This window comes from Dermacentor silvarum, chromosome 7 (assembly GCF_013339745.2).
Source record: "Dermacentor silvarum isolate Dsil-2018 chromosome 7, BIME_Dsil_1.4, whole genome shotgun sequence".
Classification (NCBI taxonomy): Eukaryota; Metazoa; Arthropoda; class Arachnida; order Ixodida; family Ixodidae; genus Dermacentor; species Dermacentor silvarum.
This window is the reverse complement of record NC_051160.1, coordinates 116,772,792-116,799,645: the sequence shown is the minus strand read 5'-3', so window position 1 is coordinate 116,799,645 and position 26,854 is coordinate 116,772,792. Positions and strand designations below refer to the sequence as shown.

Below are 26,854 nucleotides of genomic sequence, written 5' to 3'. Positions count from 1 at the left end.
AGACCTAGCGTTACCATGGTGGTGGCTACGCCAGCGTATCTGCGTACAATATTGCCGCTTCGATGAAGCAGGATAATCAAAATGACGGCGATGGTGGCTACGAATAATGCCATTTCGGACCTGTGGTCATGGAAAAAAGACCATAAAATCGGACGACGAAGGTTTTTTGTGTCCGAAATTTCAGACGTTCATATACTTTGAATCTATGGGGTACGTGGGGATGCCGCGAAGGCATCCGAATTATCGGCCATATCCGAAAAATCGGGCGTCCGGAAAATCGGTTGTTGACTTCATAGTGCGCTTTGTTGTCTGACTCACTGCTGGCTGTAAATATACTGGCATAATAATTGTCCTGTGCTTTGTGCCGCAGATCAAGTCAAGTTGCTGGACTTGGAAGGCCAGCTCAAGCCCAGCGACGTGCAACCTGCCGAGCTCCATTTCGACTTCACGGTCGAGTACATCGGTGAGTTCACTAGCAGGGCATGTCTGAAGACAAGGGCATAAAATATCTTCACTAACACTACTAGAGGGCTTGTTGGCACTGCAGCAATTTGACAGCTGCTGGGGATGTGTGTAGCCTCGCCTAAGATGCAACTGATTATCGCACAACATATCTGCACATATTGCTCACATGTTAGTCCTTTAATGACGGCAGATATAAATACCTGAAAAAAAACTTCATTTTCAATTTAAATGTGCAACACACACACAGAGAATAGGCATAATAAATAAAAAGAAAAAAAATATTTTGCAGAAACTTTTTCGCCAGCCGGGAGAAAACTCCAGGAAAAAAACTGGAAGTGAGCTTCATTCCGCACCACCTATGGCTTAGTTTGGAATTTGTACAGAGAGCTTTCAATAGATGTGAACTATACATGCACATTTCATTTTCTTTATATCACGCGTGTGACACAACTCCAGTCAATGATCTTGCATCGGTCTGTCTCCGCTGACCATGCTTTCAAAAGAAGACGAGTCGCCTGCGAGACTTCTTTCTTTTCCTGTGTTCCTGCTCTAAGCCATTAGATGATGTTGGCTGCCTGGCATTCATTGTTGGCTGAAGCAAGAAACTTCATCCTCAATACAGAAACTCCGGAAGAAACTCTGCAATGGTATACTGAAACTTGGCTGTAAGCAAAGCTCGTCAGTAAAGGCTTAAGTAAAAATCAATATAACGAGCCTAGATATAATGAAATTCGCGATGTAACTAACTAGTTTAATTTCCCGCTGATGTTTTTTTGTCTGATTTAATGAAGTCATTTCGGGACACAGTTGCAGTTTAACGAAGTATTCGGCCATTTCAAGCATGTACTTGGAACCCGTATGGCTGGTAAATCTAGCAGAAACCCATAAAAATGTCAGCTGAAGAAAAAGTTATTTGCAAGTGGTCCTTCCACATGAAAAGTTAGACCAGCAAAAACAGCGTTCAAAGCGCGTGCGCAGGGACGCAGTAGGCAGAAAACCACTGTGTCATTTGTCGCGTAACAATTTGTGAGTGGCAGCTCGGAGGTCTCGGAGAAACGCAAGAGCTGACGATTCCTTCAATGCAAGGGGGCAGGGAAGGGGCGAGCATGTGGTAATATGACCAAGCACGCGCTAGAGGGGGGCAGGAGACATGCGCCTATCCGCCCTCTCTCTTTAGCATGCGCATCTCCTCTACCCTTGCTGTAGGTGCGCATGGCTCTCCATATGCGGGCCACGCATCGTATCTTCAAGGTAATCTTCGGCAAGTGCAAAGGCCGGGCTGAGATGGCTGGTACCTTCATGCGCATCTTGTTCCCACGTGTCTGTTGTTGGCAGTCGCATAATCTCAAGTTTCCAGGGCATGGTGCAAACCGTTCGCTCGCATTACGACAGTGAGTGTACTTGGTCATCGAGTGTCTTTGCCTAAGCGCGCGTGACAGCGATAAAACTACAAACCTTACTTCGTGTAGTTGTCTCTTTGCTATCGTCACCAATGCTCTGCCTTTGTGGTAAAACTGCAGCATTTTTTTTTCTTTTTTTCTTAGAACGAATACCCACATGTTTTTGCACTTCTGTTTTAATTTGAGCGCGCCATCTGATGACAGGGCGCTTACTGCCCACCATCTGCAGGCAGTAAGCGTGGTCAGCCATGGCGTCCAAGATTTACGGCGCCACGCGATGCAAAATATTAATCTCGGGCGTTGTGTGTCACGCCGATGCATTGCTCTCGGCGCAATCTGCAACGCGTGCCCTAGTACTCGTAACCACGCTATTATGGCTCGACCTTCTTGCGATTTGTTTATGAGGGATTACTGACAAGCTACTATCCACCAGGAATATCCTGGGCACTTGTGAAATTACTTTTGCTGCTGAAACTAGAACCTCGAATTAACGAAATTCGCGACTTAATGAAGTTTTTCACTGCAAGTACTTTGTTATATTGAAGTTTGACTGTGTTAACATTTTTTCATACAAATCGAATACGAATTCTCGTTTTGAATAAGTAATCAAACATAGGATAATGATGTGCACACATGCATTTATTTGCAAGTTTGATTATTCTAACCAGAGTGTTGAACCGAAAAGAAAAAATTTGGTTCTGGTTCGGTTCGGGTTCAATACACTCAGATTCGGCTCGGGTTCAGTTTCTGTTCAGAGAAATAAAAATTACAATCGTTCGCAAATCGGTTTGGTGCGGGAAACATTATCCGGCCTCATGGCGATTAGCCGCATAGTGCTGTCGACTTGCCCACATGGCACTTGCACAGGTTTCTTCAGGAAGATGAAGAAATGAGCTCCCTGGCACATTGCAGGTAACAATCGATATTTTTAAAAGGATGTCTCAAGTGAATATTTAATTGAATGAGTATTAAATTGGCTTGGAGGCACCAAATTTGGATTTAATCACGGCACACAGCAAAAGCAGATATCCCGTGCCATTTACAGCCGTGGCTACTGCGCAGGTGACGGCATTCATTCGTGACTGCAGGGCTATGCGTGGTTACATTACACCGTGCTGATGAACTTGGTTTTTATATTTTTCCTCCTCAAAGACGTCGTCTTCTTCAGCTCTCCGTGTATCCTGGTGGTGAAAGGGTTTTATGGTTTATCTAGTGATGGTAACGAGCTGATGTAAATGCCGAATGGTAGCATCAACAGAAATGGTGATTGCGTGGAGCCCCTAAAACAATGTCTTGGCTGCAGAACACAACTGCCATGTCTGAGTTCAGAAGTGCAAGCATCTCTGCCTAGGTGGCCGTATAGTTGTCAGCACGTACCTATCGTCTATCGCCTTTTTGCACACAGTGCAACTTGTCAGTCATAAAAATCTGCTAGAGGGGTGTGCCAACTGAAGAAGCTGTATCGAAGAATACAGATGCCACAGCCAGTGCTCAGCATATCCACCCCTTAGCGACTTGCACTGCTCGTGTTTTTATTGACAACCTTCTGTGCACCACAGAATTAATCACCCTCACCTCGTGTTCTCGCGACGTTATCCTCGGCTGGGATTTCCTCTCGCGCCACAATGCCGTTATCCATTGCGCATGGGCCGAGATGGAACTCTCGCTGCTGTTAGATTTGCCGATCACCGCCAATACTTCCCGGTCGAGGAAGCTAATTGTCCACGACGACACCCACGTTCCTCCTCGCGCGTCAACAGTCGTGCCCATGTAATGCAGCGGAATCTCAGACGCTGTTGCGCTGCTGTCTCCATCTGAGCCGCTTCCTTACTCGGACAGGCCTGCTGCTACCTTTTGCGACAGTGGAAATCAAACAGGGCTACAGCACCATTATCGTTTGCAACCCGTTTCCATACTCTGTGATGCTGCTCCGAGGGCAATGACTCGGCCATCTACAAGCGATCGAAGACGTGCAAGTTACAGACCTTCCCCGATGACCATTGCTGTACTAGTTCAAGGGTGCTCACTGCTCGCTCGCAACTGCCATTGCGGCAACGACCGTACCGTGTCTCTCCTGCAGAGCGTCGTGTAATCAATGAACAGGTCGACGACACGCTTCGCCGGGAGGTGTTACGACCTTCCAACGGTCCATAGGCATCCCCTGTCGTCCTCGCTACGAAGAAAGATGGTTCTGTGCAGTTCTGTGTCAACTACCAGCACCTCAAGAAGATCACACACAAGGACGTCTACCCTCTTCCGCGCATAGATGACGCCATTGACAGTTTACAGGGCGCAGAATTATTTTCGTCTTTAGATCTGCGCTCCGAGTACTGGCAAGTACCCATGCCAGATGCCGATCGGCCAAAGACAGCTTTTGTAACACGTGACTGCTTATACAAATTTAACGTAATGCCTTTTGGACTTTGTAATGCGCCCGCAACTTTTGAGCGCATGATGGACACTGTTCTGCACGGCTTGAAGTGGCACACATGCTTGTGCTATCTTGTTGTTTTTGCTTGTGTTGTTTTTGCGCCGGACTTCACAACACACCTTCCACGCCTACGGTGTCTTTTGACGCGCTTAACGCAGGCCTACAACTAAACCTAAAGAACTGCCGATTTGCTGCTCGGCAGCTGACAATCCTCGGTTACGTCGTATCCAAGGATGGGATACTCCCAGATCAGCCAAATTTCGGGCCGTCGCTGAATTCCCTAAGCCAACGTCTGTTAAAGAATTGCGCCGTTTCATTGGTCTATGTTTTTACTAAGCGATTAATTCGAAGAATCACTTATGCACTGAGCAGCCATTATGACTCTATATGTTTGAACAATTTCATGCCGAACTGGTTATCATTATTACTTTTTTCAGTTCAGGTTGTTTTCAGGTTCAGGAAATTGAAAATTGGTTCGGGTTCAGGTTCAGTTCTGGCTAAAATTCCGGTTCAGGTACAGTTTTTGGTTCTGGTTGGGGTTTACTTTGACACCCTTTGCACAACAGCATAGCAATGCCCATTTTTCTTCTAGACAAGATAACCTGAGCAAGTGTGCCAAAACTTTCAGTGGTCTGCAAGACTTACCTCTTCTGCTGGTATTGCCTTGCAGTGTGCCTGACGGACTGCGTGCTGGCGTTCCATAAACATGGCATGCAGGGCCGGAGCTTCCTCAACAATGAGGTCGTCCAGGAGATCAGCGACTCCACGCGCATATTCCGTGTCCTTGGATCAGACAGGTGGGTGTACATTTTCTTCTCGTGGAGCAGTTACTAGCATAGAATCTTGTAAGGCTGGCTGGCTTGCCCTTGTGTTCAGATTGTATGAGCAGGTAAAGTGTTATTTGATGAAGTTGTACTGACCACTGAAAACGGATAATTTTTATTATCTGTGCTTACTGCAGGAGGGGGTGATAAGGAAAGCTTTGGCGTACAACCAGAGTGCAACTGGAGCATATTAATAATGGAGATGTAGTGTGTTTGCACACAACACATGATGTTCGATGTGATCTGTACCAATTTATTGTGTGTATCGGGGGAATTAAAAGCCTTCTGATATCAGGAGCTTTCTTTTTTTCTCTTGCCACTTACCCTTGCATAAATACAGGTGTTGTGTTCAATATAAACCACTTGTTAGCACTCCAGTGTCCACCTGTACCTCACCCAGTACTTGTGACAAGTAGAGAAAACAAACATAAATCAAATAACCGCTTTCATCGTCCTGTTCTTAGATTGAAAATTTTATCGCAGTTTCCAGAGCTTAACAGTGCAAACGACTTGATATATCCACATGAAACCCTGACTGGCTAACGTGTCAGTGGGCACCGATAAGACTTCAATAAAATTAAGTCCAATAATAAGAACAGCTCTGTAAAGCCATGCAAGCTGGAAAGGTGGAACTGTAGCAGCACCACTGGTGAGCATCTTTGACACCTCCATTCCTTATGGCGAAGGCAAACCATCAATTTAGACAAGTGAAGCCACAGTCATGCTTTTAGTGTGTCAGCATTAGAACGCTCATGCGAACGAAAACCCGGTGGCGTCCGTTGGTTACCTCGGGGCGTGGGAAAGGAGAAAAGAATAGAGAAGAGGAGGGAAGTGTGGCACATCACAAGTGGAGGGGAGGAGGGGGAGGTGGTGTGACGTGAGACCTTAGGAAAAGGGGAGAAGAGGGAATCGGATCAGTGGTGCTGCGGGGGACTTGGCAGATTGCCTGTGGCATTTGACAGGTTCAGGCATGTCTTGTGAAAGTATGTGTCATCGCTAACAGTTTAAAATGGATGCAGTGCCCTCAACAAGCCATATGGAGAGTTGTGCTGAGGAATGTTGCTGCAAGATAAAATTAAGATGTGCGAATGTGAGTGGATCCGATTGATGCAAAATAAGAAGTGTTACATTAGGCGTTGTTAAACAGCTTGTGGCGTTCTTCAAGCTGTGAGGCCAGAACTAAGGCTGTTGGTTAGTTAAGGCTGTTAGTTAACACTAACACATTTCCGTCGGATCAAACAATTGATCAATCACTTTTTTACTCCTAGAGTGCAGAAACACAGCGCTTTTCTAACAAGAAACAAGGTGAAAGATCTTCCTATAGCAATGAGTAGCCAACATGGACCTTTAGGGCATACCATGGCAACCCCCTCCAAAGGCCTGCAGCTGCTGCGGCGAAGTTAAGATACATACTATATATAGCACATGGCTATAGGTAGGACAACAAAACATGAAAGTGTCAAACTCAAGAGATCAGATAGAATTTGCTGAACTGTCAAAACTGATCAACAAGAAGAAGGTAAGAGATATTCGAAATTATAACATGGAGAAGATTGAGGGAGCAGTAAAATATGGACGCAGCATGAAATCAGTGAGGAGAACACTTGGCATAGGACAAGGCAAGATGTATGCACTGAAAGATAAGCAGGGTAATATCATAAGCAATTTCGATGACATGGTAAAAGCAGCGGAAGAATTCTATACTGATCTGTACAGTTCCCAGAGCAGCCAAGCTACTTTCAATCGAAGTAGAGATGAACAGCATATTGGAGGCTCCTTCTGTAACTAGCGATGAAGTTCTAAGGGCCTTGCAAGACATGACCAGGGAAAAAGCTGCTGGAGAAGATGGAATAACAGTCGATTTAATAAAAGATGGAGGAGGTATCATGCTTGAAAAGCTTGCGGCCCTTTATACGCAATGCCTCCCAACTTCAAGTGTACCAGAGAGCTGGAAGAACACCAGCATCATACTAATCCATAAGAAGGGAGACGTTGAAGCATTGAAGAATTATAGACCCATTAGCTTGCTTTCAGTATTGTATAAAATATTCACCAAGATAGTTTCTAATAGAATTAGGCCAACACTTCATTTCAGCCAACCAAGAGAACAGGCTGGCTTCAGGAAGGGATATTCTACGATGGATCATATTCATGCCATCAATCATGTAATCGAGAAATCGGCAGAGTACAATCAACCTCTCTTTATGGCTTTCATAGATTACGAAAAGGCATTTGATTCAGTAAAGATACCAGCAATCATAGAGGCATTGCATAATCAAGGCTTACAGGATCCGTATGTGAATGTCTTGGGAAATATCTGCAAGGATTCCACAGCTACTTCGGTTCTCCACAAGAAGAGTAGAAAGATACCCATCAAGAAAGGTGTCAGGCAAGGAGACACAGTCTCTCCAATGCTATTCACTGCATGCTTAGAAGAAGTATTCAAGCTATTAGGCTGGGAAGGCTTAGGAGTGAGGATCACTGGCGAATATCTCGGCAACCTTCGGTGTGCAGATGACATTGTCCTATTCAGTAACAATGGGGACAAATTATAACAAATGATTGAGGACCTTGACTGAGAAAGTGTAAGAGTGGGGTTGAAGATGAATATGCAGAGGACAAAAATAATGTTCAATAGCCTGGCAAGGGAACAAGAATTCAGGATCACCAGTTAGCCTCTAGAGTCTGTAAAGGAGTACGTTTATCTAAGTCAATTACTCACAGGGAACCCTGATAATGAGAAAGAAATTTGCAGAAGAATAAAATTGGATTGGAGTGCATACGGCAGGCATTTCCAAATCCTGACTGGGAGCTGAAAAGAAAAGTGGACAATCATTGAATTCTACTGGTGCTAACATATGGGGCAGTAACTTGGAGGTTAACAAAGAATCTTGAGAACAAGTTAAGGACCGCACAAAGAGCGATGGAACGAAAAATGTTAGGCCTATCCTTAAGAGACAGGAAGAGAGCAGTGTGGATCAGAGATCAAACGGGGATAACAGATATTCTAGTTGACATTAAGAGGAAAAAAGCCGGCAGATCCCACGTCCTGTGGGAATACATGTTATGCGGAGCAGTGTGCGGGGGAGTCTACAAAGTTAACGAAACTACCATGAGAGCACCAAGACGTAAGCGGCTCTTTCATGACCTACATGCAGTAGCGCACCCAGGATCTCTGCCAGGGGGGATGGTTGACAGTTTGCCAATACCATCTAAACAGCACTAATTTCTATTTCTTCACGGGAAGTTGTCAAAAAATGCGCTTTTTGCGAGTGTGCAGACGATTGCACGTCTTACATCTTAGTTGCAGTACTCAAATGCGAGAGGAAAGAAACTGGGTTAAACAAAAGAGGGGGTTAAGTCGGCCTCAGGGGGGGGTTGCAACCTCCGAAACCCCCCCGTCGGTGCGCCACTGCCTACATGACACGCATGTCATGACATTCACATCATGAGTCCTCGGGAGTCCCTTTAGCAACGTCTAGGAGACCTAAAGGTGAAAGCCTTCGCAATGCTCATGACTATGACTTCCTTTAATGTTTCCTTCATGTAGTACCCACGTCGGAACCAATTTCTGTGGTTCTTGAGTGTTAATCTTTTTTTCGCTGAGTCACTGTCATTTTTGCTGAGTCATGCTCATCACTATGACTTCTACCACCATTCTTTAGTGTTTCCTTCACTTAATACCCACGTGAGAACCCATTGCAGTGGTTCTTGAGTGTTAATCTTTTAGATGAGTCATTGTCATTTTTGCTGAGTCATGCTATGACTATGACTTCTATACTATTATCTTTTAGCATTTTCTTCACTTAGTACCCACGTCAGAAGCCATTTGAGTGGTTTTTGAGTGGTAATGTTTTTTTGCTGAGTCATGCTCATGACTATGACTTCTAGCATAATTCTTTAGTGTTTTCTTTCGCGAATCACTTAGTACCCATGACCGAACCAATTTCTGTGGTTTTTGAGTGTATGTTTTTTTCGCTGGGTCATTGTCATTTCAGGCGGCTGTTTTAGGACCTACATGACACGCATTTCATGTAATGATCTATCACTTATATTCCTCATACACTGTTGTCATGCTATGTCAATTTTGATACAGTGTAGACCGCTTATAAGGTAAGTCGCCGGAGTCGCGAATATCCGCACTATAAGCGGTACCGCACTATAACCAAAGCAACAATTTTCAAGGCCCGCACACATGCAGAACATGTGCACCAAGCCGCCACGTGTATGCGACAGTCGAGGAATGCGGCTAGAATGTTTGCATTCAATTTACAGTCGAATCTCGTTAATTTGAACCAAATCACGCGGCGGCGCCTCCGACCGGCATTGCTCCGGCACCGCCATAGAGTAAAAGCTTAGGAGAGACCCCTCAATGTGGCGCGCGAAAAAAAAAAATGCGGCGGAAATTTCACCCTCTCTCAAATGGCAAGGTCGCCGATTCTGCATTGAACCGGAACATGCGTGTACGTACCGACGTCTCAGCCACGCTACCGTAGCCACGCGTAGAAAATGGCAGTGAAACCGGCCTTCTCTCTCCTTTATGCTTCCTCTACTTTGTAGTCTTGTGTTGACCTTGCGCGCTGCGGCTATGGCACAGAGGGAAGCAGCGGCGCTGTCCCAGGCCGGCCAACGAAACTGCCCACGCCGGCAAACGCCCGCATCCCGATAACGGCAGAAAACGAAACTTCGGGGAACTGGCGCCGGGCCGGCTGGAGCGGCGGTGCCTGCACGGCGGCGGGAGCGCACGGTGACAGTCAAAAGTGAGGGAGCTACGAGGGAGGGCGAGAGGAGCAACCAAAGTGGCGGAGTTGCCGAGGCAAAATCCGCTTCCCTGCCGCCCTCCTCCCTCACATTCCACGGTCTTCGCGTGCGCCCTTCGCCGTGCTGTGCCGGTGCCGCCCGCTCCCTGAAGTTTCGTTTACTGCCGTTATCGTGAAGCAAGCGTTGGCCGGCGTTGGCAGTTTTGAGGCCCTCGCTCGCTATTCGCGTCGTGATATTTCGCGACTCGCACTCAAGATTCTGGTTTCAGCCTCACTGGCTGTTCGTTTACACCACGTGCCCTTCTCCTTCACTTCATCTCTCTTTCTTCCTCGAGCATTCCTTGGGGCACCCGTTTGAGGGGAGCGTTCGCAGTCTCCGCTGACTTCCGTACTCCCAGGCAGCCGCACTGTAACTGGTATTTTGTTTCCCGCAACTGCGCTATAAGCGATACGTGTATACATGGAGTGCTATGGGAAAATTAACGGGAGTCTGAAAAGACCGCACTATTTCCGGTCCTGCACTATAAGCAGTTACGTTATAAGTGGTCTATACTGTACCTACCAAGTTCACGAAACGACCATGAGAGCACCAAAACGTAGGCAGCTGTTTCATGACCTACATGACACACATGTCATGATATTCATGTCATGACTTATCATTTATGTTTGTCATACACTCTTGTCATAGTATGCCAATTTTGGTAAATACCAAGTTAACGATACGACCATGAGAGCACCAAGACGTAGGCGGCTAGATAGATAGATACTGTCAAAGTGGCAAATGTTCGCCAAGAAATGCTTCGCATATAAAAATGGAGCTGGGCAGGCCATGTAATGTGTAGGATGGATAACCGGTGGACCATTAGAGTTAAAGAATGGATACCAAGAGAAGGGAAGCGCAGTCGAGGACAGCAGAAAACTAGGTGGGGTGATGAAGTTAGGAAATTTGCAGCCGCAAGTGGGAATCAGCTAGCGCAAGACAGGAGTAAATGGAGATCGCAGGGAGAGGCCTTTGTCCTGCAGTGGACATAAATATAGGCTGATGATGATGATAGGTAGGATGCAATGTTTGGACTGGGTCTGAACTATTTGGGCACCCCGGGCCATTGTTCTTAGGAGATCTTTGACTGTCGAGGTGGTTCTCTGCGAAGTCGCCTGTAAAATTGCTGCATACAGTGGAATCTCGATGATACGAATCTCACGGGGTCACGAAAAATATTCGTATTGGCCGAAATTTGTATCATCGAAACACAATTAAAACTAGCTAAATTAAAGAGTCGAGGTGAACTCACTCAGGCACACGCACGTAAAAAGCATTTGCAGTATAGATCATTTATAACATAACTGTTTATAGTGCAGAACTGGCTACAACGCGGCCTTTTCCGACTGCTGTTTACCCTCCCATAGAACTCCATGTATACGCATACCGCTTACAGTGCAGCCGCGTGAGACGAAATACCGGTTATAATGCCGCTTCCGCTGGAAAATCTCGCCGACAAGGGCGGTAGCGAGCACGCCTTGGAAAAGGCGCGCCTTTTCGCGCGCCTTCACGCACGGAGAGAGAACGCACAGCGGAGAGCAAACGCGACTTCCGTCACGGCCGGGCGCGCCAGTCGAGCCCTGCCCTGCTTCCGTCACGTGAAAGGCCAGGGGGGGGGGGGGGGGGAAACCGGGCCCAAGGGTAACTGGCGACGCAATCTCCCGCGCGAAAGGAGCAAAGCAGGAAGGCAGCGCAGGTGGGAGGGAAGGAGGGGGGGGGGGGGGGCTTCTACTCTGCCAACAAATGCGTTCTTGTACTTTGCGCTTGTGCCGGCTGTCGGGGTTGTCGCGCGCACCGTATCTTGAAAGCGATCTCCACACGGCTCTGACGTTTGTATGCGCTGTGCTTACGCCGCTCAGTTTCCGTTGAAGCGATAGACCGCCCGAACTTTCGCTCGCTGCCCTTCGCTTGCTGCGGCGGCCGTGCTTCCCCACGAAGCGCAAAAGCAAGAAAAGCGCCTCTCTTCGCGCACAGTCGCGGCCTCCGCGCTGTCCGGCGCCGCGTCCGCGCCTCCACACCAAAAGAGAAAGGGAGAAAGCGCGTGACTGCGCGCTGTTCTCTTTCGGGGCCGTTGGATGGGGCGGCGTTTATTCGTATCAACCGAGGCGGGTCAAAAATCTATTCGTAACAACCGTCTCTAGCACGTTGCAAAGTAATGGGGCTCGGCCGGGACCACAAAAAAATTCGTATCATCCGGAAATTCGTATTAGCCGTGATCGTATCATCGAGATTCCACTGTAATAAGTAAGTGAGGCACTGGAGCAGAGCATGTTAAGTAAGATGTTGTGGTTGTGCACATTGCGCGAACACACGTGCATAGCAGTGTTGTGTGTTGCCTGCCGACACTGCCGCAACTGTGTCCAGTGAAAGTGAGAACGTGGTTGGAAACATCTGCTTATTTAGTGCTGCTCTGATGCTACCTGCCCGCCACAGTTGTCGGAATAAAAAGCAATTGCAGCTGTTGGGCTTAATGTTTTGCATTCTGTGTTTAGCGTAAATGGGTGCACAGGCGCATGCTACGTAGAAGGGGGGAGCACAGTCTTTCATTCATTTTCAAATTATTGCGCAGCTACTAAGTGGCTAACTGCCCAATTACCTGTTGGGAACGGTACAGAATCTCTATGTTGCATTGCATACACTGCATCGTCATACTCTGGTGTACACAATTGTTGCTCTCCAAGCAGTGCAACGTGATGAAGCTACAACTGTTTCAGAAGACAGATAATCACTGTTGCTGTGGGAAACACTTATGCATTGTCTTCCGGGTGCAGGATTCATCATGCTAATTGGGCGCAGTTGGTACACTCGGGTGAGATTACTTCCTAAATATGCCTGCCTGCATTACTGTCTATTTTAATGCGACACATCCTTTGGCTCATCCTAGGCGCTTTACGATAGGTGGGTTCTGTTCTCGCATTGTCTTGGACCTCTTCAATAAAAAATTAATTAAGTGTTCAATTTTGCGATTGAACCTCAGCCCCCCAATGCATCTGCTCGAACCTTTAACCATTAGGCCACGATTGCACTCAAACTTCTTTCATGCCAACGTGAGCTAGCACTTTTATCTGTTTTTTTCTGATGTTTTGCTTTCACTGAGCACATTCTGTTCTTTGAGTTGGTTCTTTGTGCATGTCTTTATGTTCTCGTTTCTACCCTTCCTGCATGGTCAGCGCAAAGTATTTTGGGTTCACGGCGGCCGACCCAACCTGCGAGCAGGCAGAAAGGTCAGTCCTCGCACTTTGTATCGAAGATTTTTTTGGTCTTTTTTCAATTCATTCATTTTGAATGGTCGATGTGCGTTACTCAAGAAAGTTGCCATCAAACTTTAAAAAAAAAAAAAAGGAGCTGGGTAGAGCTTGCATGCAGTGATGTTCTTGCACGAATATTCTATGTTAGGGTAATACTAGAAGGCGTCCCACTTGCACATGGATTGCAATGTTTACCTTGACCCTACTAGAAGTCCAGCTGAAGCTCGGTGAAACATTGATGTGTTATCTTTGTGTGTGCAAGAACTGGGGGTCAGTCTTGCATGTGCTCAGAATAGCCTTTCTTGGTATCTCGAAAGCATTTAGATAGATTGAGTGTAGTGATGGTGTTTATGACTTTGTAAGCTGGAATTGAAAAACAAATCACCTAACAAATCTTGCATAGACCTTGCCCACGAGGTTCCTCGGGCAATTCTTTTTGGAGTCACTAATCCGTTGCATCTTTGCGATAAACACAAGCTCAGTATGGCAAGGTGATATGAATGCTAAATGAAAAACTGCACACACACTAAAAAAAAAACGGGACGTAAAAGAAGAGTGCATGACAGGAGGATTACCTGAGAAGTTAAGAGCGTGCAATTTGTGTAGCTACTGTGTGCTTTTATACGCCCAATCATTTCTCCTTCCAATAAACATTTAGGTGGCAGTCAACGCTTATGTCGTTGGCTTTCTTCCCGTGTCTTTTTTTAAAGTTTATTTTCTTTTTTTTATTGTTTTTCATAATGCAAAACGATCTCTTATGCCTAATGCTGACGGCACATGTCCAACACTTGCATTCATACCACCGTATATGTGGAAAAGGCCCACTTCAGGCTCTGTACGTAGTCGCGCCCCGAAAGCTTCTGTAGAGCACATCCTCACCGAATGTGCACAATTTGACCAACGTAAGGAGACACTTTGTGATCTTCTTGATGTCTTGAACAGCCATCCCTTATCTGTAGGCTCATGTGGATATAAATTTTTTGTTTCGAAGCAAAGTTGTAATGAATAGTAATTAGTGTTGAATAATTTCAATGTGAATAGTTCAAATAATTGTGGGATTTGCATAAAATCTTGACATAAGTGCCAGATGTTAAGAAACCTATGAAAGTTGGTTCTTTCCTTGCAAAACAAAAAACAAAAGGAAACAGGTTCATCCCTGAAGTCAGTTTATTTTTAAAGCGCTATTATTCAGATATTGTCATGCAAAAAGGCAAGTTCAACATTTCTTACAACTCCAGCTGTGCAGAAAATCTGTGTGTAGACTCTTGCCCAGTGTGGTGCTTTAGTCTACCCAAATTTTGTGGTGGTTGAGGCCATGGGAGCGTTTTGTGTTTGCCTGTCGTACTTCATCGCGAGACTGTGAAGTGCGAACTTCACTGAACAACGCCGGCAGTTTTATGATGTATCACTCAAATTCAGCTTGATGCTTTCCGTTCACACACGAGCTTAACACACGAGTTTAACATGTTCTGTTCTGCAAATGCACAGCCGGAAAATTTGTTAGAAAATTAACAGTAAAATCAGGGCGCGGTTTACATGGGAATTTTTACTTGAGCTGTAGCTTCAAGCAGTGCAGATTTCACCTTAAGGTGTGGTTTCACAGCAGCAGCGGCCAGTGCTTCTGTGAAGCCACCTTTAGGGCAAAGTTCTCTGCCATCTGCGTTATCAAAGATGTTCAGTGAGCAGAGCAGCTGGCCGAAGATAAGACGAAAATGATTCATGCACCCACAAATGGAGACTGTATTTACAGAGGATTCAGATGTTGTATGCAGTTATGTCTGCAAGTTATATGTGCAGATTATTATTATTATTATTATTATTATTATTATTAATATTATTATTATTATTATTATTGTCGAGGTGTTGTAACTTGGGGTTCGGTTTATGCACGGAAATATATGTATAGTCGTTTACTTTGAATACTGAAATTTGAGCCGAAGCAAGTATTTAATTGCATAATATTCGATCAATTATTCCAAAATATTGAATATTCGTATAAGCCTACTTATCTGCGAAGAAATTACTCTGTCGCTCATCTGGTTCTTATAAACAAAAAGAAGCTGTAAAGGCCTTGCTTGATTTTTTTCGTGTGAATAATGCTATTTGAGTGACAGTCTTTGTTGCACAGTAATGTCATCATGACTGTCTCGTGTCAGTAGACATTTCATGTGTTTTTGTGTGTTCTTCCTTGTTCGTCGTTAATTCAATATAAAATATTTTCGGTGTTAGTAACTTTTCGTGCGCTTTGCTGTGAAGTACATGAGCAGAGGCTGCTCATGCCCATCAAGGGCCACGCGCAGACTCTGCATTATGCATGATTTTTATAGATTTGCAACTTTCTCAAGTTCTTAGTATGTTTGCGGAGCATGCAGTGTGTTTCTTTCACTCTAAACAATTGTGAACGCTTTTATTGTTTCTATTTTTTTATTTACATTGTTCTCTCGTTTAGCATACTTCTTTTTTTAAGCCGTGATTTTATTCTAGTGGGCTCTTCAGTAGCGAAAATTCCCATACTGTCGCAGTTAATAAACAACAGCCACCACTACCACAGCTACTTTATCTTGCCACACAACTCGTGTGGCAAGCAACACGCCACAGCATCTCTATTGTCTCTTGCTACTTATGCCCACAGTTTTGCTATAATTTGTCTTTTTTCTTGCTTTGGCTAGTTGACAAGAACAGCATAGTGTTCAAATTTCAGTGCAATGCCTCTTGTTTTTACCAGGACTAGAACAACTTTTGTTTTTATCTTTTAAAACTTTAAAACAAGATTTCATGCCTGCTGGTTCCTTGTTCTTGATTAAATTTATTTTATGGTCCGGATCATTCAGCACAACACCAGGCAACATTACGGGCAAGATTTATCATTAAAAAGAAAAAAAAATAAAGAATGCGGTGTTGGCTTTTGCCTACGGCTTCAGTCATTGAATAAAAGCTAGCTGACTGATGCTGGTGGGGAGAGTGCTGGCGAAGCCAACTGTGCTCTTTTTTCTTTTTCTTTCTTTCCCATCAAGCCAGGCACTTTAAAAGTGCCAGGTGTTGTGCTGAATGATCTGGACCATAAAATAAAATTGAGCAATAACAAAGCATTGGTAAGTGCAAAATCTTGTGTTGAAGTATAAAGATGTTGTGCATACTGAAAGTTGGGCTAAGCTGACAATATGACGTTTAATTGCATAACAGTGATAGAGACAAGACAGACAGGCAGAAAAAAAAGGAACGAATTGCTTTCTTAAAATTTATTTAGATGTCGAAACTGCTTAGAACACCAGTCACGGTGGAGGACCTGTGCTGCTTGATCTGGCAATGGTGACAGTGTTTCAGAGAAGCTTTTCATGTAAGCACGGAAGGGAGACTTACAGAACAGGCTCATGTAAAATGAACTTGTGTCAATGCCTGAACATTGCGCATAGCTTTGCCAAGTCTGTAGAATGAAGGGCTGGCTAGGTGACTTAATTAGCAACAGCTATGTGGTCATGTTTTACTGGCCTGTCATGTTCTTTTTGTCTACGATAATTCTTACATGCCCTATCTCTGAACATTGTAAGCGTTTGTTGCGAGTCAGTAAGCACCTAGACAGTAGGTGTGGTTTTTCGGTGCTCGAATGAGTTAAGAATGTTTCAAAGCTGTCCAGTATCCGTTGCCATTTTTTTTTATTGTTTGCTTTTCAGGTATTGGTGTTTGTATCGCTGTTGTAATCTTGAAATTTTGTAGCATATACAGTAGAACCTCGTTGATGCAATCCTGTTTTGTACGATCTCCCGGCGCCAACATTCCGGATCGAGGACACAAAAAATGATCCAATAGAATTACGCTTATTTTTACTGGTTCATATGTTCCCGAAAAACACATTCTTTCGGCACCAACATTCAGGAAATTGCCAGACTCCGATCGTATGATACGTCTTCTGGCCGCTAGATCCTACGTAAACAAGCTGTGCACCGCGATCAAGAATAACTATCATGGCACTTGCGCAAGTCGAAATGCGTGGCCAACTGCGCGCCGAAGCTCGTGCATTTGTGTCCGTGGAAACAACGCAAATGCAACAATGCGATCGCAACCACGCGACTCCGCTTCCACTACCAGGGAGACGCGGGTAAGCCTCGGACCTACTCACCTACCCTCGCTTCCCGGCTCGGGCAGCAAGATAAAAGAATATCGCTTCCTCTAATGTTATTCGGGGGGCTTATGTGTGCCGAGCGAGCGAGCGACCCTCTCCGTCATCAGCTGCGCCACCTGCGCACATTTTTCCTCGATTCTGCGCATGTGCGTTATTAGTGGAAGTGGTGTGACTACACTGCTGTGGAAGTAGTGCGCAACAGAACAGACAAATGTCCTCCGCGCTGCCTTCTGCTTGACCGGCGTGCCCAAAATCGCTCGAACCAAGACCTTGTTGGCCAGCCTTCCCACAGCTTGCAGAAAGGAACCAATCACGACTGAGAAATTTCATCCCGATCTGGCTCAATTGCGATCGAAAATGTGCTGCGTGACACCCGTATTAGACTTCCGTGGAGTTGTGCTATTTCAGCTGTACTTTTTTTAGCTTTCTTGGTGTAGTCGCTTTTATCAAATTAGCGCTTATATCAGTTTTTTTCACTGCCCCATTCACTTCGTTATAAGGAAGGTTTAGTGTAGGTTGAAAAGACAATACAGAATCTTTCTCTAGACAATAAGATTGATTGCATAGTTAGTCAGCTGGTTTATTGGCTTGGATTGTAAGAACAAGAATTGGTAGGACTCACTGGCACGTATCGTTGCAGGATTGTGGTGCTGGAGAGCAGAGCAACAGATACACCCACCGGACCTTCCAACATCTACATCCTTGCCGGGCACGAGAACAGCTACTAGGATAACGGCTCTTTGCATCTGGTGGAACCTTCAGCAGCAGACGAAGCAGTACAACTGGCAGGAAAGTTCACAACAATGCGGAAGGTCACTCAACTGCTTCTCAAGATGCTGCAGTTGCCACTGTTCTTTGTCGCCTAGCCATGTGTGCAGTGATAAGAGAGACATGAAATGCCTAAGTACGGTGTCTTCACGCTGGTCAAGTTGTGAATACCATTGTTCTGTAAATCTTTCCGACCTTCAGTTGCCGCGTGTTTTGTGATTCAAGCAGAAGGGACTTTGTCTGTTGAGACAGACCAATGCATCGACTTCTGGAGATGGCGTCGGCAGTCCAAGTCAACAGGTGTTATTTTGAGTGACATGTTTCATGTGGTTTGCCAACTGTGTCCTCTGGTTTAATTGACAGTTACGGCGATAGAGTTGGAAGTCAATTGCAGTGCGGAGATGTGTCCGCACCTTCTGCTGCGCATCAAGACGAGAGGTAAATGGAACAGTGGAGAGGCCTGCATACGATTTCGACGTCTGTCCTGGCGACGTTGCACCCGTCCCATCGTTGCCGAGGGAGGTGTTCTCAAGTGTGCTCGACGTTGCAGCATCAGCAAGACAACAGTCATCGGCGTTTTAGTTTTGACGCAAGCTTGTCGTCTGCCGTCCACCAGGTGTCACTGCTACTCAGATGCTGAGGTGGAATTCAACTCTTGTTGACTGCATTCTTTTCACTATGTATTTTAATTTCTCTTTACTCTCTGGCAGTGACAAGGTGTACAGAGGGAGTGATTGTTCCCAATTCTTTTCCCTCCCAATTCTTTCTTTTTCTTTTGTGTTTTTACTTCTTCCTCCACATTCTCTGCCTGTCCATGTCTATGGTAACTCGGTATTTATTTGTGTACATATATTGAAGCCTGGACTCTCCCTTTTTTTTTCTGTATAGACAAATGAATTTACTCTTTGCAGAAGTGGTGGACGGATGTGAGGGAACCCTTCTTTGTAGGGGTGGTGAGTGACCTGGAGGGGTTTCCGGTAGATTTGCTTTTGTGTTAGGATTTCTCGCATCAACGAGCCATCTATGCAGCATTGCATCAAGAGGGATGTGCTTCGGCTACTATTTTCTACGATTACACTGTAAACAGTTTGGTGTGGTGTGTTTTAGCAATGGTGTGCGGAGAATGATGTTGAAGGACTTGTAACTTTGTGAGTCATGGGTGTATGAAAAGTGGAAAGTCGTTACTGCCTAAAATGGCACTAACGGTAGTTCTAGTAGATGCTGTGTGAAATAGTATGTGTCAGTCAACATTCTCAAATATTACGTCCAAGTTAGCAACCTTTTTATATTTTTCAGCATTGGGTCGTAACTTGGTTCCTTAGGTTTTGCAGATGGATTTTTACCTTGGTTTTAGAGAAATATATCGGTCTTCTTTTTATCTGTATTGAGATGTGCCCATTAACGCCATGACTGTTGGGACTTGCATAGATAACTTGTACAATGAATTCGCTAGTAGTCAATTCTGAAAATTGACCGCCATGAGTAGGCAAGGCCAAACTAGAATTGGGGGGGGAACGGAGGTTTCTTGGTGAGGTGACCATTTTTGCATGCAATATTTTTCAAGAGAACTCAGTCAAGTTTAAGAATTTTCAAGTGCAAGAGGAGAACTTACCTTAAAGAACAAGCCTAATACGTATAGCAACATCCGTTGTGTTTCGTACGACTTTACGACTTCAGCTGTGTCTTCTGTTGCATAAAAGCTATGGGCACTCTGGTTTTGTTTCCACGTGTTTAAATTGGAAGCACCTGTAATTCATGTGAGCGAACAACAGTAACATCAAAAATATTCAGCAATCTTGTAGCGGAGTAGCATTTTCTGATTTAGAAATTTTATTACTGCTTGTCTTAGGCATTCGTGTTGCCGATTAAAAGTTGAGGGGCCGAGAGAAATGACGAATGCTGTGCACCTTCAGCCTGCCTTGCTTTTCCACAACAGTGGCCGAGCTTTCCCAAGAGCTTTATTCAGATGTTATTATAACACCGCGTCGTGCTTTACCAAATTAATAGGCCAGATGCGAGAAGCGGTGTACGAAGTGAAGAAGGCAAATTGAATGAACCCGTGAAAGCAAGGCTGCATGCCAGCTTTGAGCAAGTTTTCAAAATTGTGACGAGTTCTTGCGCGAGTGCACAGTTGCATCTTATAACGCTCTTTGCATCTGTTGTTGTTTTACATATTTACTGAAAATGTCTTTGGAACACTGAAGCCATGATGACTTGGTTTTGTAGCATCGTGGCTATGAAGCCTATAAATACGAGGATCAATGCAGTGGTTGCAGATTTGAACTTAAGCTCTTCATGATTTGTGGCACTTTAAATGTTGCAATTAGGGGCACTGTGGCGTAATGAAATGAACGTGTGCTGCCTTTGTGGGGCACATTTAATGTTGAGTGGGGAAGATGCACCAGTGCAAACTGAGACGGTCAAATAGTTAGAAAACACAGGGGCAGCATTTGCCCAGTGTTGTTCTATGTGAATTTCTCGGTTTGTTATATTACGTCTTCCTTACATTTGAACCGCTTTTGACGAGAAGGAAGTCTTCGTTTAATGTTGAGTGCTGCAGTTGTTTGGACATGACTTCAGACTGAAATGCGTGCAATATAAAAACACTGTGTGAAGATGATAACATGGCAGGCACCTGTGATGTCTTCATCTTCATCTAGTTCCCAGAGAAATTGATGTAACGCACGTCAAGAGGCCAAGGGCACCCTGGCCAAGTATGTCAGGCTCATGATTAAGCAATCCTGATGCATTTTCTGACTTCCCTTCGCAAAAGGACTGCTGCTACTGCCCATTTAAAGAGACTGTAAAAATCTGTCTGGGAATTTTACTGTGTAAACCAGGGGCGACCAGACAGCCGTATTCGGAGTCACAAAAGAGCTCACTGTATTGCTCAAAGTTGCAGCAAAACCCAAGAGTTTGAGACCTTAACATCATATACCGCATTTTGACTGCTTGTCCTCTATGCTATAAAATGCTGGTCTAGTTGGCCGCTCCTGATGTAACCGACTTCTCTCTTCTTTTCATCATCGCGCTTCTAATGAGAATTTATTATTGCAGATAAGTATCTGTGCTTTGAAACAAAGTTTCTATTTGAGTACCCTACAATGCAGTCCTTATCACTGCTGGAGATTAGATGGAACATACTGGAAGGGCACTACTGTTTTGGTGCACATATTGCAGTGGATTGGACGAGGCTGGGTTTTGGTGATGGGTTGTTCAGATCAGCATGCATGGCTCACCATCAGGTGATGCCTTCAAAGTACAACTCCACTCTTAAATGCTCCTGCCGACTGTGTGAAAACTCAGTGGTGTCACGAGGTGAATTCTGCTGGTTGCTCCGGAGTGTTTCTCGCTCTGTGACGAAAAATTTGTCTTCTGCCAATCAGTTCAGAGTAGATTCGTTCCCCACTGCTCCTTTTGGATTGACCTGCTCCATGGGGCATGCTTTCAACAGTAAGTCTCATGATCTACAACCTCGGCAAATCAGACGCTAGGTGTGTGAGAAGGCACCCACTGTGATCTGGTCTGCAGCATTCTGCTTTCGTTCGAGTGATGTGGATTTGGTGAAACACGAGCGCATCCAACGAGTACTTACTCGAGGATTCAAGCAGCTCCTCCAGAACAACCAGTGGAATTTGCAGACGGTTTGGCATATTCTCAAAACTGCAAGCTAGCCTCTTCGGCTCAGATCGCCCGTGCCGCTGTTACAAGTCAGTGAAGTATGGTCACACAGCTGTTCTGCAGGAAGCATGTCGCCTGTTCCGGCTATTAACACTGAGTAATTATTTTTGTGGCAGCCTGCCAGCCCGAGTGCCAGTTTAATGTGTCTGCTGCTGGAGTGTGCAAGAAGAAGGTGAACCGAGGGGCTAGATTTCTTGTTAGTGGCTACCAGCGAAGTCAATAGGCAATTAAGCCAAGAAATGCTTGGCGCGAAATGTTTTAAATTTTAATGTAAGAGTAATGGGGAACAAGAGAAATGAATGTGGACCATAAGACTATGCGCAGGTGGAAACTGAGCCCACGTCTTCCGCATGCCGTGAGTAGCGCTGGCTCACGCCCCGAAGGCTAACCTAGTACACTAATATCGAAGACAGTGGACGGGAGAGTGGCCGCTACCGTAGCTCAATTGGCAGAACATTGCACGCAAAATACGGCTGACGTGGTTTTAACTCCCACCTGTGGCAAGTTGTCTTGTCATCCTCTTTCATTTTTCATTCTTATATTATAATTTTAAAAAATAGGCAATAGTCTCTTTGTGCTATCGCTGGCTTCATAATCTGTGGTAGCTGCTGCACTGTGTGCATCACCTGTCCCGAGTGCCCTGTAGATGGTTGTCGATACCCTGAGCGTACAACGCATTGCTCACAAGAGGCGATTGGTTGTGGTTTGCTGGAGGAGGAAAGTGTGTTGGAAGCAGCGGGAACTCGCACCGAGACTACTCTTGGACCAGCACCAGATACAGGTCTGCTGCACATAAAAGAAAAGCCAAGTGAAAAAGGGTTGCCAATAAAACAAGGACAGGCATATTGCTGCAGCAGCTGTATTGTAATATCCCGAGTCATCGCCCATCTCCAAGACTGCCCACTTCCTTTATCTTGCAAAACGCCCATACTTCAAAATACAACCTTGAGGTCATCCACTTCGCAAAAGTACTGCGGACCACACAGTGGCATGGCTTTGACTGTGTACACTAAGAGCATTTTGCAGCATCTGTTTGACGAATTTTGTTCTTAAATTGCAGATTTACTGCATAAAAGGATACATTCGCAGGCAACTTGTGGCATATGCTTTTATGAAGCACGCTTACTATTGGTGACTCCTCAGCCTGACTTTTTTTTGTTTTCTGCACTTGCACACAGAAATTGCCTACCCCCTTAGCCTCCCTCCCCCTTTGTTTAATAATGTCTTCTGATGGATGTAACATGACTCGGCACATTGCAGTATATGAGGCTCTTGTTGCATGAGGCTAGCTTAATGGGTCTATCAGAAACGGACAGGCTGCAGGCCTACCTGTAATGTCATGGCCTCTGAAGGCCCGTGCCTTTCATATGTAGACCATAGATGCGAGCTACACACATTCCCAGTGCACGACCAGGTGTGTACATCGTCAAACTGCTCCCCAGCTTTATCGAACAAGTCTCGCAAAGCAGCGTCTCCGTAAGATTTAGCCAGAAACTTGCAACAGAGGAAAGATGGGGCAATTCACAGGGTACAAAAAAGATTTACAATCGCGTTGCAAGGATTCAAACTCAAAGAGAATTTAGAATTCCATTTAATTAAGCAAATCTCAAAATTCTAGTTGGCTTGCTGCATTCTCAAGCTACTTTTAAGCACCTCAACTAAAACTGAGCTTGTGTTTGGTTTAGCTACTTCAAACTTGTTGCCTTCCCAAACTAAAGCAATTCTTCATACAGAAGGCATGACAAGTCAAAATGTATGTAACCACGTTTGATACCCTGGCTTCTCTGCATGTTGACATGTGCCGTATTGAAGTGGCACCACAGATTCGGTAGTGCATTTGGGGTTCTGATGTAGCCCAGGTTTGCGTTCATAGGGACACTGTCTTATCCTGCGTCTCGGGAAGTATCCATTTATTTCACATTCAGACTCACTTCCATTTAGTGTCGTGCAGAAGGCATGCAGGATATCATTTTGCTGTGCATCACATCAGAATTTATAATGCCGATTTTTGACCACCTTTCTGCAAACTTTGAGTAATTCGAACAAAAATCCGTGGTTCCTAGGAGTTTGAATCCATGCGAGTTGGCTTTTAGCTGAGGCTGCATTATAGAATGTAATCGATTCTTCTGAGATGTTGTGAGAGAGAGGTACATAATGTAGATGTTTAACAATATTATAGGTTGGCAAATTGGAGGGGAAGCTGCTTTGGACGCTGTACATACCTCGGGAAAATTATTTAATTGATATTGACACCTTGTACAAGCAAAGCTAAGAGAGCATACAAATAAAACTTAAGAGAATAATCTATTTTCAGTGGTCAATAGAATCTATTTAGCTAGCTTACACTAGGCACAAGCTGACAGGCTTCAAGCTATTACTGAATTATATTTGAATGAAGTGTTAAGCTAGGTCTGAAATCAAGGCTTGCAAGCATAGTGTATTGCAACTATTTCCGCCACAACTTTGCCAATACATACAAGATACTGGCACCTTCTCTGGCTTTTCAAAATATGTGCAAAATCTTTTCAGACATTTTTATTGAGTTCACAACCAAGCCAGTTGTAGGGCAACAGCGCTCCATGTAAATGTTTGTGAGCTTTTTTTTCTTTTTTAATGCTCCATTCTTAATCACTGTTATTATTTTGTAGGCTTCTTCCCCCTCAAGTTTATTTTTGTTCTCAAATGCTTTGAAATTTATGGAGAACAGTAAGTTGGGGCTAGTTGTATTTGTCAATATTCTCACTGCATTGAGTGCAGAACAGTGAACAGAGTACTTGTAAATAAATGAACAAATATTTTCTAGTGTAGTTTAGCATGGTGGCAAGTCTCGTGGGGCAGCAATAGCCACAGCCATAGCAGCCTGTGTCGTATGTAACTGTCGTAACAGTTTTGTATGGACATCCATAATGTCTCTGTGGACAAGGCGAGTTGTGCAAATTGTGCTCCTACAAATTGTGCACTCGTTTTATGTGACTGTACACTGCGCACAGATCTGCAGATTCTTTAGTTCCCTCTGCCATTTCATCACAGACACTCGTAAAGCTCCTAATTATGCTGTGTCATCGTAGTACCATTTATGACTGCTGCTGTTATTTGGAACATGCACTTTATATAGTGCATTTGAAGTTGTACAGACACTGACTGACACTATTGGTTTAGTATCTTCGCCTCAAAATTTACATCGAATTAAGGGAAAACTACAGTGGAATCTGGTTCATACGATCTTCACGGGAACCAGAAAATAAAACGTATCATCCAGAAATCATACCAACCGAATACATTGCTCCTCTGTCCCGTATGACAATGTATTCGGTTTAAAAAGAGAAAAAAAATTTATTATGCAGAATTGTATCGAGATTACACTGTATACTAAAAAAGACAGAAGACATGGATTTGACAGTACTTCTAGCACTAGCCTTTTTTTTTCTTTCATTAGTTTAATCGCACTTGCCTTCTTACTCACTCATTCTAGGCATTAATAACTGTCACCCTGTAGCAAGTTCTGTGCAGTTTATGAACAAGGAATTCGGGCACTGATCAAGCTGTGCTCACTTGCAGTTCTGAAAAAAAAAATTGTTTAAACTCATCCAATGTCTAGCGATAGCTGTTATGACGGTGTACATAGTGTAATAAACTGCCCGCCTTTTAGGATAAAACACAATCCTGGTTGTTCCTTGCCACGCCCACAGTATGGAATGGCATACCCGTTACTGCAAGCATACAAGTGCAGGTGTGTTTTTCTGAGCAAATGTGTTTTCGCTGTGTCAAAAGAGCTTCAGTTACCTTGGGCGAACTGCACTAAGCAGGTCGGATGTGACGTGCGTTGGCTGTGCCATGACATTGTAACAAACAAACAAAAACGACAAAGGCAAACCTTGTTGTATGGTTTGAGGTAGTTGGGTTGTTGATCTTTGTTAGACTTGCCTCGTAGAAAGGAATGTTAAGTGTTACAGCTTGGGAAATGAGAAAGTAAATGTTAAGCATCGGCTGACTTGAGTTGGTTTTAGCACTGTATAGGCGTGTTCGTTTTAACATCTGTGAAAGTCGCTTGAGTAATTAATGGTAGGCATCGTGAGTAAGCCAGAGAGCACGTCTACTGCACCTACCTTTTTTGCAGTACACCCATGCAAACTATAACGACTGAAAAGGATTCTTGTTTTTGGAGTTGATTGGACGGTACGCTCACTGTCATCAGTGACTTGTCCGTGCATCTTTATGCAATTTTAGCATTGTGTGGTGTCAGTGCTTTCTGAACCAGTCTCTCCCTACACATAGGGACACCTTCATTTCTCGAGGCTCACGGACTTATGTGCATGCCTCCCATAAGCTGCACTATCATGGTTTGGATTTGGGATATAGGAAGAGTTTCATACTCGAAATAGCTCCGAGTGCAAAATTCTTGCATACTTTCAGTATTTACCCCGCCTAAGTTTCTAAGCTTTTGCTTGTTGTCCTATCTTGAGAAACTTTTGTAGATCATCATGACATTCTGCACTTGCTGTGCAACCATATGTGATACAAATTGGACCAAAATTCTGCTCACCCTTTGGCTGATGCCGATGTACATCTCTTTTTGTAAATTTGGAGTTTCAATTGTGTTTTTGCGGTGTAAGTCGCCATATTTTTTTTAAAGCAGCACTTTATGTGTCCCTATCGAAAATTGACTGTTGGATTGCCATTCTAAATGCATCCTTGTATTGCTAAAGTGATTGCTAAGTTGAAACAGTCAAACAGGCCAGCAGAGAGATTTGCGGTTTAGTGTGCTTGTGGCATATGTTCATGTTGCGATGCCTCTGTAGTTATACTCTCGGTATTCGAATCTTTGTTTTTGTGTGTGTATGCACAGTACTGCTTGTAAGGGTTTTGACAATTCTGAAACTTCCTATAAGCTTCCTTGAAGGTTGCTGTGCATGAGTTTGTATTATATATGTATGTATGTATACGAGTGTGTACACAATTTGCTAGCTGTGATGTTAGAATGTCCACATTCATGTTCACGCTTTTATTTTTGTAGAGTCCACCTGGCTTTTTTTTTTTTTTGATGCCCCACAGAGCAGTGGTGTGAGAAGTATAAGAGTGGTGTAATAAATGAGAGTTGAATGCAAGCCTAAGGTCAA

At 44.5% G+C, this 26,854-nt stretch overlaps 1 long non-coding RNA gene across 1 annotated transcript; it reads left to right on the top strand.

Moving 5' to 3' along the window:
* Positions 1-316: 316 nt before the first annotated feature.
* On the top strand, positions 317-26,854 carry LOC119458382 (uncharacterized). Its single transcript, XR_005193496.2, has 4 exons — positions 317-463; positions 4,967-5,093; positions 13,091-13,144; positions 17,929-26,854. It is a non-coding gene; the product is annotated as an uncharacterized LOC119458382 (long non-coding RNA).